The following is a 5,037-nucleotide window of genomic DNA, read 5'->3' on the forward strand; positions in this document are numbered from 1 at the left end:
TTTGTACATCACTTTGGACAAAAACATGAATAAATTCTAAATGTTGTGTGTCGTCGATGCAGCATTGAATCACAGCTGTCTGTGTAGTGCAAAATTATAGCGGTATAAGAGTGAAGCCCATGATTACAGTCATAATCTTTCATTCGTTTTTTTTCTCACTACTGATTCCTAAATTGTTTGTGAGAGTAAATGCTTGCTCATTTTTTGCCGGTGGAAAAACCTCTAAAAAGGGGCCAGCAGCAGTTGTAACCAAGGCGTCCAAGGTCAGGCTACTTTTGATGGCCTGTTTTTTATTCACTGTGCGTTGTTCAAGTGACTTAAGAAACATTTTTGAGGATGTAAATGATGGAGACCGTCCTCCTCAAGAAAAACAACACATAAGGTTATAAGTCATCTCAAAACAACCTATAGTTACTCTGGAGCAGAGGTGGGCAATTATTTTTTTCCATGGTGCCACATCAACAACAAGGCCGGGCCAAAAGGCTGAACTCAATTCTGCATAATATTAAATTGTATTTCTTTATAAAAACCAGTAAATAGCATTGTTTTGACAAGCTAGTAAAAGTATATGTTATAGTTAAGCAATGAAAAAGTGAACATTTCCCAAAACAATGGTAAACAAAATGTGACTTGTTTTTTTTTTTACCATTTGTGAATGAAAAAAACTGTTCTGTATACAGTAGAGCCATTTTTCAGTGGAATAAGTTGACATACTTTATTATTCAAGCTGCAAGTAAAGAACGTTTTAAAAAAGCATCTAAAAAGGTTATTCTTGGGTGGAGGCCGGCAAAATATTTAATATGTATCATTGTTTTGTTTGTTTGTTTGTTGTTTCTATAGTAACACTCTATTTAGGTATGCATTTATGTTATATTGTAATTGTAATTGGTTGTATTTATTTTAATATGGACCCCAGGAAGAGTAGCTGTTGCCTGGGTAACAGCTAATGGGGATCCAAATAAACTAAATTGAGATGATAAATTAACATTTTTAGCCACATTCACTACAAAACACATTTTGAGATTCATATACTGTTGGAAATTTGTGTAAAGCTTCTAGAGACATCACAATATTGTCTTTGTGCTCCAACACTTAGCAGTCCAATTTTTGTTGAAAACCCTGCATTCGGCATCTACCTCTCTTTTTTTAGCATGAGTGGACATTTTTGAGGGGTAAGGTAAGGTCGTCTTTTGACCTGGCAGGGAGTTCCAGTCCTCTTAAATGAGGCCAACGTGGAAGTAACTTAGAACTGCATTCTATCAAAAGGCCACCAGGGGGCGACCGTCTCTATACAAGTCAATGGAGAATTCACCAACTTCTCACTTGATTTCTAACCTCAGTAAACGTTTTCAAAATGTGTTTATGGTCTCAATCGCTAGTTTAAAGCCTTCTTCAATGCAGTATGATGTTCATTTGGGACATTTTGGCCTCTCTGATTTTATATTTGACGATAAAGCAGGGTATGCATTAGGGCGTGGCTATGTCCTGATTGGCAGGTTGATTGCCCAATGTCCTCGAGATCCAGCCCTCGCCACCTCCCCCGCTCCACCCCATGACTACGCCTCATGCCCATATAAGTACAATAGTTGACGTGGACTTTGCCTAAACCCTAACTACGACTTCAACCTCTTGGTTATTACTGCAGAAATCCACACTCATATTTCGATTGGATTAGATCCGGTTTCGTCTCAAACATCTACAGGTATATTTGAGAAGTTGGCATTTCAAGTGAATAATGAGAGAAATGGTAATGAAACTACTATTGATTGTTGCAAGGGTTGTTGATGTAGTCTTGGCAGCCAGTTGAAGTTAAACCCACACCACGTTTTTCTAACCTTAACAAAGTAATCATTTGAACCCAAACTATGATCTGAAGTGATTTTTGTGCCTAAGCCTAATCAGACTTCAGTCACTGGACTCATGGTCCAATGGCCTCCTGGTTTTTTGGACTCTTTTTGTTGTTTGTGGTCCAGTCCTTTTGGTCATATGATTTTACTCGTTCATATGATTTGGATTTCATCTTTAAATGACTGTCTTCCATGATTATTTAGCTTATAATGTGTAAGTGTTCAGTGCTGGTTTGTTATTTGTGCTTTCTGGGTTTTCCTCCTTTGCCTGTCTACACATCTACCTTGTATCAGCCCCCCTGTGTTTCCCTAAGCCAGAGGTGTCAAACTCATCTTCATTCACGGGCCACATACAGCCCAATGTGATCTTATGTGGGCCGGTCCATTAAAAAGATGGAAGGAAGGAAAGAAGGGAAGAAAGGAAGGAAGAAAAGATGGAAGGAAGAGAAGACAGGAAGAAAAAATGGAAGGAAGAAAGGGAAGATTTAAGGAAGGGAGGAAGAATGGAAGGAAGGAAGAGGAGAGAAGACAGGAAGGAAGGAAGGAGAGATTGAAGGAAGGAAGAGAAGACAGGAAGAAAGGAAGGATCGAAGGAAGAGGAGAGAAGACGGTAATGATAGATGGAAGGAAGAAAGGGTGGATGGAAAGATGGAAGGAAAAGAAGACAGGAAGGAAAGTGGGCCGGATTGGACTCCTTGGCGGGCCGGTTCTGGCCTACGGGCCACATGTTTGACACCCCTGCCCTAAGCCAATCGGCTCCCTGCCTGCTCTCCAGTTTCGTCTTCCCCCTCCCTTTCTCCTGACCTTCTCCGCCCATCTCCCCATCATCTCCTCGTTAGTTCAGTTAGTCTTAAAATCCCAGTTTCCCGTTAAGTCTTTGTTTTGGATCCTTTTGTTCTTGTTACTTCCTTCATTGTTCGGTCTTGTTTAGTTCTGACAGTTTTTTGCTTTGCTTGCACACTTGTGGAATAAAAGATAAACTTAACTCCCTTTTGCCTGCTGTTCTCTACACCTGAGACCACTTGTCTGCCTAACTGTAACAATCATGGCATTGTCATATCATAGACGTCATTACATTTTGACAGTGATTTGAAGCGATGCTGATATTGTCCTGCAGATTACTGACGATAGTGGAAATAGATTAGAAATGCTCCTAAGCGTTGTTCTGGAGTGCACATCATTTTATTTTGAAGGACTTGTTGAAATGATGTGAGATATCTCTAATTTTATATGATCGCTCCACAGTCTGTATTTATAGTCAGTGTATTTAGTGTGAAAAATGGCAGTAATAAAAAATAAAACCTTGAACATGACCTTGTTGACAGATGTGCTTCTTGGGGACCATGTGCTGAAACACACAAAACATTATCTAAAGCACTTGTGTGTCACAGTGTCAAGCTGAGTTGAAGTTCAGTAATTCGCTGATTAAAAAACCAGTCAAAGCAAAAAATCCTTCTGTGTGTGTGTGTGTGTGTGTGTGTGTGTGTGTGTGTGTGTGTGTGTGTGTGTGTGTGTGTGTGTGTGTGTGTGTCTCTCTCTCTCTCTCTGTGTGTGTGTGTGTGTGTGTGTGTGTGTGTGTGTCTCTCTCTCTCTCTGTGTGTGTGTGTGTGTGTGTGTGTCTCTCTCTCTCTCTGTGTGTGTGTGTGTGTGTCTCTCTCTCGCTCTCTCTGTGTGTGTGTGTGTGTGTGTGTCTCTCTCTCTCTCTGTGTGTGTGTGTGTGTCTCTCTCTCTGTGTTTGTGTGTGTGTGTGTCTCTCTCTGTGTTTGTGTGTGTGTGTGTGTGTGTGTGTCTCTCTCTCTCTCTCTGTGCGTGTGTGTCTCTCTCTCTCTGTGTGTGTGTGTGTGTGTGTGTGTGTGTCTCTCTCTCTCTCTCTCTCTGTGTGTGTGTGTGTGTGTGTGTGTGTGTGTGTGTCTCTCTCTCTCTCTCTCTGTGTGTGTGTGTGTGTGTGTCTCTCTCTCTCTGTGTGTGTGTGTGTGTGTGTGTGTGTGTGTGTGTGTGTGTGTGTGTGTCTCTCTCTGTGTGTGTGTGTGTGTGTGTGTGTCTGTGTGTGTGTGTACAGCAATCTGTGGTGCTGCCAACCCTCCAGCTGAGAAGATGTCTCTAAAAGTAATAATATTGCTTATCTGATAGGAAACAAATCACATTAATATTTTACCTGCTTCCTCCAGCAATTATTTCCTCTTAAACAAATGCAATGTAAGGAACTTGGATCATTTTATTGCCTGACAAAGACAAATGAAAACAGGAAAAAAAAGAACAATCTGACTCCCAGCTGAGTCTTGATAAAAATAACAAGTCTCTAAGGAATTTAATTAGCAGTCAAAAGGAGAGTTTGTACTTGCATATAACACACTGACCATGTCAGATAGCCCTGTCGCACATGAGTAGCTTTTGTAATCTTCAAACACACACAGACTCACTTTTATGTAGTCATTGTATGTACTTTCACACTAATTGAAGGAATCCAAAGTAGTGCATGTTCCACTTCTTAAAGCAATAAAGTATGCAATAGACCAAAGGAAGCCAGAGATAGGAGCTGCCAATCACTAACAGACGCAGCTGCTCCTGTCCGTGATATTTTAGCATTCATCTGAGGAGAGATTTCTAAGTTTTGAATCATCAATTTAGTAGCGTATTTGTATCCGAATCGATATCACCCTGCCAGACTCACTATTGAATTTAAAGTGATATTCTTCAGAGTATTGAATCTTTTTTAGAACTACAAATGTATGTAGATTGCTCCTTTTATGGAGATTAGAGATTGTGTTCATCTCTGGATTCACGTCAGTTATACAACAAAACAAAAACATTTTACAGCTGTGGAGAAAAAAAAGAAAGAAATCAAAGCCATATCTCAAATCAGCCCTGCAGCATAGTCTTTTTGTCTGCTGTCTATCTGTATGCTCAGTGTGTTTATCAACCCTCATGTTTTCTGCTCTTTCATTGGTTGCAACCTCTCTATCCTACAGCTCACTCATTCACTGGGCAAGACTGAACTGTCTCCACTGACAGAGATGTCCACCTGCATTAATTGACTTTTTTCCCGCCACTTGGGGTTACTGTAGCAACCAGCTGTAAATACAACATTGTCTTTTCAATTAACCTTACAAATGAGACTGTATTAGAGACTTACTCCTTCCTTCCTTCCTTTTGTCCTTCTTTCCTTCCTTCCTTCCTTCTGTCCTTCTTT

Source organism: Scomber japonicus, chromosome 4 (genome assembly GCF_027409825.1).
Source record: "Scomber japonicus isolate fScoJap1 chromosome 4, fScoJap1.pri, whole genome shotgun sequence".
NCBI classification, from domain to species: Eukaryota; Metazoa; Chordata; class Actinopteri; order Scombriformes; family Scombridae; genus Scomber; species Scomber japonicus.